Here is an 8,498-nt window from a genome sequence, read left to right on the forward strand (position 1 = left end):
CTGAAGGAAAACACAGAGTAAGATAAATTAGACAGAATTCCAAAACACTTTCTTTCAATGATAATAATGGATTGCTGTAGTGAATGTACTAAAAAGAAAAAGAAAAAAGGTGTTGAAGCCATGATATGTTTATCCGGACTCATTGGTTTTGCTGGGAAACTGATGTGTTATATAAAAAAGATTCCTAACAGATAAACATTGGGTAAATATGATGTAGCCGGAGCTTTGAAGTATGGTCTGTGGTGATATGCGGGGGCCAGTTCCGAAAAGTATTGTAACAGATAGCATAAATCACTCCAATATCATGAGACTTTGAAAATATTCTCTTGGCTGCTTGTTCTATGCTCTAACAGACAATATGAGCTCACCATTCATACAATAATTTGCACTTCACCCACAATATATCAGCTCAGCACTTTGAAGCAGTTTTATGTTGGTGAAAGGCCATTTAATGTATCACACTGTTAGGAGGATTATAAGTTTTAAGTCACTCTGGATCCATTCAAGGATCTCCTGCTGACCAGAACAGTGATGTCAGCATTACAAAGTGTTTAAAAGAGGCAAATAATGACGAGTCCATTTTAACTGGCATGGGCACACAGAGCAGTTGGTCTTTCCAAGGCCTGTTAAACACCATCATACATAAAAGCAGGATGAGGGCTAGAGAAGGAGAGTAAAAGAGCTAACCCGATCTCATGAAAGTGCATATAAATAGTACGCCAAATAAAAACCAAAACTCGTGGTATTGATACGCAAAAATGGACTTTGGCGTGTATATGCTACACGATGGGTAGGATTAGGGTTGTGGGGTAGATGCGTATCATATGCACGCCAACAAATTTCGTATCATATGCACGCGAAAACTGCGTATTATATGCACGCCAAACACGTGCGTAGCATATACACGCCAAAGTCCATTTTTGCGTATCAATACAGCGAGTTTTGGTTTTTATTTGGTACTATTTATATGCATTTTCATGAGACCGGGCTCAACGAGCACATACATAAACACGCTTCAATTTTCATTATAACTGAGTGTTGCTGCAAACTCCTAAGGTGTGCAAAATATTCAAACAGTGGAAATGTTTAGAGCATCTTGGTCCTCATTTAACGCAGGGAGGAGGATCACACATGCTTTCCATATGCAGTAAGGTGTTGGGAGCACTGAAGCAGTTGGAAGAGACCCACGCTGGGCCAACTACACTGGGCTTTCTCTGGTGTAGTAATGGTTGGAGCGTGCTCAACGGGAATAGCTGCGGTAGTGTTAAACCTCCGTGCATCTGCCAGGAACGCTGCCGCAGAAGCAGTTCTGTCTCACTTCGTCTGAGCTTCATAAATGCCTTCATTGTGCCCAAGACACTGCCAGAGTCAGGCAGATCACGCCACATCATGTCCTACCACACTGTGACTGAAAATAGACATATTCCCAGCATAAGAATCTGACGAAAAAACAGCAAATGTTTATACAATGTTAGTCCGGGGCTAGTCAATTAAGTTCTCAGGAAAATTAGGCCTGTTGTCTTGTGCAATAATCATTTTGTGATGTCAATGTGAGATTGTTGCAGAAAAAATGAGAAAGACTGAGAAAGAGAAACTGCCTTATATATATATATATACATATACTGTATATATATATGTGTGTGTGTGTGTGTGTGTGTGTGTGTGTATGGACCAGTATGGTCACACTGGTCCAGTTCTTGCTATTAATTGACTTTTGCCCCAATAAACTCCTAATTTGCTGCTTATTAATAGTTAGTAAGGTAGTTGTTAAGTTTAGGTATTGGGTATAGGATTAGGGATGTAGAATATGGTCATCCAGAATGTGCGCTTTGTAAGTACTAATAAACAGCCAATATGTTACTAATAGGCATGCTAATAAGCAATTAGTTAATAGTGAGAATTGGTCCCTATTCTAAAGCGTTACCATATAGGCAGCTTAGTTATACTGTATGTACTTATATGTTATCTACAGAGCTCATTACTTACAGACATATTCATTATTCACAGACATATTCGTCACTGGTTTCATGACTCAATGCTTATTCATTATGGTGTGTCAAAAATGCACAGCATTGGCCCCCTATGAGCTGTGATTACATCTGTTCTGTGGATGATAATGCTGAACTCAACCAAGCTGAGTTCTTCCTAATTAAACTCCACATTCCTCTCAAATGGATTGAGAGGGAAAGTGCCAAGGTCATTCTGGGCTTTTAAAAAATATCTGTCACATTTAATAAAATACAGCTGACAGTGAGTTTGTTTTCTTTTCATTTGTAGCCTTGTATTTTTTTGCCACTGTGTTTTATTTAAAAAGCACTTCAAAGTAGATTGAACATGTTACCAAGAATGATGTAGCTAGCAAATTTTTAATTAATTCTATTGGATTTTTTTATTTAAAAAAGAAAGAAAGAAAGAACAAGAAAAAGTCAGAAAAAATCACCACTGTTGTGATGAATGAGTATTTATTGAGAACAGTTATAAAAGTGTGACAGAAACTCTGACCACAGATGGCTGTGAGTCTTGTGCCTAATGCCATAAACTAAAAATAAAATTCTCTCAGAGATCACACTTTTTCCACTATTTTATTGTTTATAGGAACAATCCATGGTTACTGGAACAGACCTTAAGTGTTTTTGTTAGTGCAGTGCTACAAAAGCCAACTGTTTTTTTGTTGTTGTTGTTTTTTTATTGAACTACCAAACCATTTGCAAACAATGCAAAAGTACGGACTGAAATGAGGTGACAGATCTAAAGATAATAAAAGTCCATGATGTGAATCTACAATGAGAGAATGACATCTTCCTAATGACATGTGCAGTCATCATACACATTGTGTCAACTGAGTGGCGCACTCTGCTAAGCCACTGGCACTGAAGCCTTCATGTTTGACAGGGCAGTCGTGGCCTAATGGTTAGAGAGCCGGACTTGTAAGGTTGTGGGTTTGAGTCTCAGGTCTGGCATGGCTCGTAGGTGGGGGGAGTGAATGTACAGCACTCTCTCCACCCTCAATACCATGACTGAGGGGAGACCCTTAAGCAAGGCACCGAACCCCCAACTGTTCCCCGGGCGCCGCAGCATTGGCTGCCCACTGCTCTGAGTGTGTGTTCACAGTGTGTGTGACACCATACTTGGCCACATGTCACGTCCTTTCCTTTCATTCTGCACTAAAAGTCTGCAATTTAACATATATGTGCATTAAGGCAGTGAGACAGAATGATGGATGAAGGGTTGAATGAAATAAAGATGGAAAAGTCACAAACATTTTTTGGCCCATTGTGAATTACAAAATACACAAGTATTCCAAGTCTCCAGATGCATCGTTTAATTTTCTCACATACATCTGTGCACGTTTGTGTGTATTTGAGCGTTTTGATAAATTACCATAATTTTAAGTAATTGTCATGGATTAGTGTAATATGAAGTTTTATGTTACTCTATGGTTTGTATCATTATTTGTGTGTGTGTAATCTGTATGGACTCTGTAATTGATAGAATCCAGCTGAATACAAAAAAATGTGTCCAAGTGACCTAGTTTTTTGAGATGTGATTTATGGATAAAGGGTCAGATCATAAGTCAAAAAATCTCACAAAGGAATGTTTTATCTCACATTCCCTAAAATTAAGATGCAGCGGTACTCCAAGTTTTTATTCTTTAGTCTTCAAACAGGCCACTTTCTGGCCTCCTCAGGGTATCAATCAGCAGTGAAACATAAGTGAAGCAGCATGCTGAGCTCATGTCTGAGGAAAGTCTCTCTCTTATTATCTCTCTCTGTTTTTCCTCCAAATCTGGAAACGTTTTAGGTCTGGATTCTCTCTCTCTCTTTTCTTCGTCTATTTCTATTCTCTCTATCTCTGTGCTGGTCTGCAGTCACATGTGCCTAGGAGGTGAGCAGTTCTTAGGAAAAGAGTAGCTCTAAGCCCTGATCTTATTCTGAGTCACTCACCAGATGCCCTTAAATGTTTGCACAAATTGTTTTCTTCTAGCAAAGTCTTTTCTAAAACCATCTCCTTGTGTTCAACATATCTAAGGTCAATATCGTTGCCAGAACTGCAAATCAAAAGTTGTTGTTGAATTGTTTGTACCTGGTGGTTATGTTATGTAGGTCAGTACTTTATGTGTTCAGTTTGACTGTGAAAATAGCCTTCAATTGTTCATTAGACCAAATGTGGAAGCATTAATGTCACATAAGTGATCTGATCTCTAAACATCTGTGATGTTCTTTGGTGAACAAAATGTCTATGGGAAGAGAAAATCTCTCACTGCGAATCATATACTATTACTGAGGATATTAATCATTATAATCATGCATCTAAGATGGTCTTTGACTGGGAAGTTAAGCTCCACTCCCACATTTTATGTAATAGTGTGATAAACGTAAAAGCAGCTGCTGAAAAGGTTGAAAAAATTGGGGTGAAAAAACCTGTAGAAGAGAGAGGGGAGGAGAAAAGGAAAAGTCTGTGGTCATGGAGTTTGGGTTCTGCTGGTTGGACAGGAAGATTCCAGCTCTAACACACCTTTATATATCATTGTATGTCTGTTCACCTTTAATCATATGTTGGGCAGCAGAAAGTGTCTTTTGTTCCGTTTGAGACTTTGCAGGTTAACTGAGGCTATTGAACATGTCTCTATAACACTATAAATACTGTAGCCATTTTGTAGCTTTTCAAACTTTCCAAATAAGTAGGTCTATTGTAGTTCATGGATTCACACATAAGGTGCAAAAACAGGTTCACATAACTTCATTCAGATGAAGAATTGCCCATCTTTTTAATTTTGCGATATGCTCATGGTTTGAGCATACCACAAAATACATTTATACTAAAGCCTACATTTACATCTTAAAGAGATTCACCTAAAAAAACGGACATAATTTTTTTTTCTGTCATAACGTTTTTCAAAAATGAAATAACCACAAAAGGAATCATTTAACACTTACACCACATCGTTATGCCAGTAGGTGGCGACAAGTGACTGTGTTGGTGGGGAATCATTCACCGCAACAAGGGTTCATTCAGAAAGGATTTAGTGACATGAGTGAGTGATTAAATAATTCAGTAAACAGATTTGTTCACAATTTGTTTCACATGGATGTATTTAGGAAGGAAACTGTGTGTTGCTTGGAGACGTGGCTTTATCAGGACTGGAACTGTTTTCATTGTTGGAGCAAAAGTAAACAAAATAACTGCCAACGTTGTGTTTAAAAGGTAAGTTACTCAATATTACCACCTTTTTCATTGAACAGTTGTATAAAAGCAACAAAACTCTTGTAATCATGCTGTTGTTTGAAATATTAAGCTGCAGTACAATGGACATGATTGGTGACCATGGCTGTTAAACAAAGTCTATCATGTTTTTTGTTGTTGTTGTTTTCATCTGCTTTTGTTGTATGGAACAGACCAGGGTCAGAAATTATATCCTGTTGTGTTGGATAACAGAAAAAGGTAATAAGGTTTTGGGATGAGGGTCACATTAAAGTGAGTCAATAATTTTTATTTTTGGGTGATCTATTCCTTTAATCCCCTCACCCTCTCCAAACCAGCGCTATTATTGTTAAAGGGTTAGTTCACCCAAAAATGAAAATTCTGTCATTAATTACTCACCCTCATGTCGTTTCAATCCCGTAAGACCTTTGTTCATCTTCGGAGCACAAATTAAGATATTTCTGATGGAATCTGAGAGCTGTCTGACCCTCCATAGACAGCAATACAACTGAAATGTTCCCAAGTCCAGAAACGTAGCAAGGAGTTCGGTAAAATAATCCATGTGACATCAGGGGTTCATCCATAATTTTACGAAGCTACGAGAATACTTTTTGTCCGCAAAAGAAAAAAAAAACTTTATTCAACAATTCGTCTCCACGTCACCCTGTAGCGCCATCTTGGAGAGTATCAGTTGGACGTAAACAACGTATGCTGTTCTGTGTCAACTGTGTCACGCCGGATCTGTTTCCTACGCTGTTGTGATTTGATCTGACCGGAAACAGCGTATCCGCGTGATGCAGCTGACACAGAACAGCATACTCTGTTTACGTCCAGTGGATATTCTCCAAAATGGCGCTACAGGGTGACACGGAGGAGACGAATTGTTGAATAAAGTCGTTTTTTTTTTTCTTTTGCACACAAAAAGTATTCTGGTAGCTTCGTATAATTGCGGTTGAACCCCTGATGTCACATGGATTATTTTACAGATCTCCGTGGTACGTTTCTGGACTTGGGAACATTTCAGTTGTATTGCTGTCTATGGGAGGGTCAGACAGCTCTCAGATTCCATCAGAAATATCTTCATTTGTGTTCCGAAGATGAACGAAGTTTACGGGTTTGAAACGACATGAGGGTGAGTAATTAATGACAGAATTTTCATTTTTGGGTGAACTAACCCTTTAACTAAAACTAAAGCTATAAAAAAATTGCTTTTGTTAATTGATATAAATCTGAAATAAAATAAAATATAAATATTAAATGAAAAACTTAAACATTTTCTCCAAACCTTCTGTAAAAGTTTATTGCATAAACTTGTCTGCAGAGGTTTATTAATTGATCTGTTCATGAAATTAACAACATTACTTGACAGGTAGAGTAAGAGATGATACTAACATTAAACATTCCCTTCACTGTCTGAATCCAAGACAGTATCACAGACACACTAACATCAACATACACACTCATCTAAAGCCAGAAATATATTAAAACACATTCTGGCCCTCAATTCAGAAAACTGTAAGATATCACAGAGGCCAGTCAACTTAACTCAGAGTATCCCAATAGAACAAAACATTCCTCTGATACTTAAAAAATATTGCTTTATCTAAAGGCCTCATTTAAAACATTTTCTTTTGGCTTCCATGCATACCATAAAATGTTTGAGCAAAACTTCTGCTGAACCATTATAAACCTTAAAGGTCCCATATTTTACACCTTTCTGGAGTTTTATTCTTTAAGGGAATGAACTGGCTTTGTTGTGATCAAAATTGTTTGGCTTGCTTCTCCCTATATAATAAATCATCACTCAAGGACATGATGTTCATGCTGTTTTAGTGTCCAGCTGCTAATCATATTTCATTTAGTATTGTAATCATTCACATTTGACACAATAACTGCATAAGTCTGTTACTTCACCATTCATCAGGTTCCCCTCAGTCAAATGCAGTTCACAGCTCACCCATGAGGTCTTAAATTGCAGGAGGCCCCAAATGAATTATTAAAAAAACAAACATCTACTGTATGCTTTCGTTGGTATTACACTTTACTTGTTTAAGTATTTGACCTTGTCTTCTAGTATGCTGTCATACATGGCAATGATCACTTCATATTTTATTCAGTTTTATTCAGCTTTCCATAAATACAGTGTGTGTTTTCTGTAAAGTCGGAGCTCGACAGCTACTGTGTGCTACAGCTTTATAATGTGAAGCCCTGTAGTTGTGGGCACCAGGCTTTTGTTCTCCAGGAGCAGTTTATGGCTCAATTTCATTTTATTCATTTGAATAGGAACCTTCTGCAAACAAAATTTTCCAATGCCCATATAAAGTGTAAACTGAAAACGCTTGGACAGAAGTTGCCTAATTAAAAGGGTCAAGAAAGCAAATAAAGTAAATGTGATGTTGGTTGCTCCCTATAAAGGAAAATTTCCAACAGAAAACAGCCCACATTGAGAAACACTGCCAGGTTTTCTTCTTTTGTCATGACTATTACACGTAGAAGTTTATTTATTCATAATTATTAATCATTATTTAGAATTGTGTGAAAATTGTTAAATATTATATTTGAACAACATTTTACATTTTACTTTTAACATTTTTGATGAAAAAACAAATTAATCTTGGATGACCTGAAGATGAGTAAATTTTCAACTTTTCCTAACTTTTAAACTACTTCTTTAAACATTTAACATAATTTCGACTGATTTGTTTCTTATTTTAAACAAAGGTGAGAATAAATGATAAGGACATTTAAGGTCTTGATGAAGATGTTTATTGCAGCACAGCAGTGAAAACGTACATGTAGTACCTTGGATTCAATGGAGTCAGAATGAACCCTGAACATCCTAAACTTAAACCTTTCATACAGTTACAGTTTACAACTAAACTGCAGTTGTTAAGACCTTGATAATCTTGATAACACCATATTGAGCAACTATAGACCAATATCAAATCTTCCTTTTATAGGCAAGATTATTGAAAAGGTAGTTTTTAATCAGCTGAACAACTACTTAAACTCAAATGGATACCTGGATAATTTTCAATCTGGTTTCTGACCATATCACACAGCACAGAGACAGCGCTTATTAAGATAATAAATTATATTCGCTTAAATTCTGATTCTGACAAAATATCAGTGCTGGTACTACTAGATCTCAGTGCTGCATTTGACACTGTCGATCATAACATACTTCTAGAGAGACTGGAAAACTGGGTTGGGCTTTCTGGGATGGTAATCAAATGGTTCAGGTCATAAGGGAGAGGTTATTATGTGAGTATAGGAGAGCATAAGTCTAAGTGGAC

At 37.1% G+C, this 8,498-nt stretch overlaps 1 protein-coding gene across 1 annotated transcript in view; it reads left to right on the top strand.

Annotated features, from left to right (window-relative positions):
- Positions 1-5,132: 5,132 nt before the first annotated feature.
- Positions 5,133-8,498, top strand: part of LOC107663954 (mucin-15-like) — a 10,959-nt gene continuing 7,593 nt past the window's right edge. Inside the window, exon 1 of the mRNA XM_016454378.1 lies at positions 5,133-5,205. The gene's annotated coding sequence lies outside the window, so the exon portion shown is untranslated. The remainder of the gene's footprint in view (positions 5,206-8,498) is intronic.

This window comes from Sinocyclocheilus anshuiensis, unplaced genomic scaffold (assembly GCF_001515605.1).
Source record: "Sinocyclocheilus anshuiensis isolate Anshui unplaced genomic scaffold, SAMN03320099.WGS_v1.1 scaffold2129, whole genome shotgun sequence".
Lineage (NCBI taxonomy): Eukaryota > Metazoa > Chordata > Actinopteri > Cypriniformes > Cyprinidae > Sinocyclocheilus > Sinocyclocheilus anshuiensis.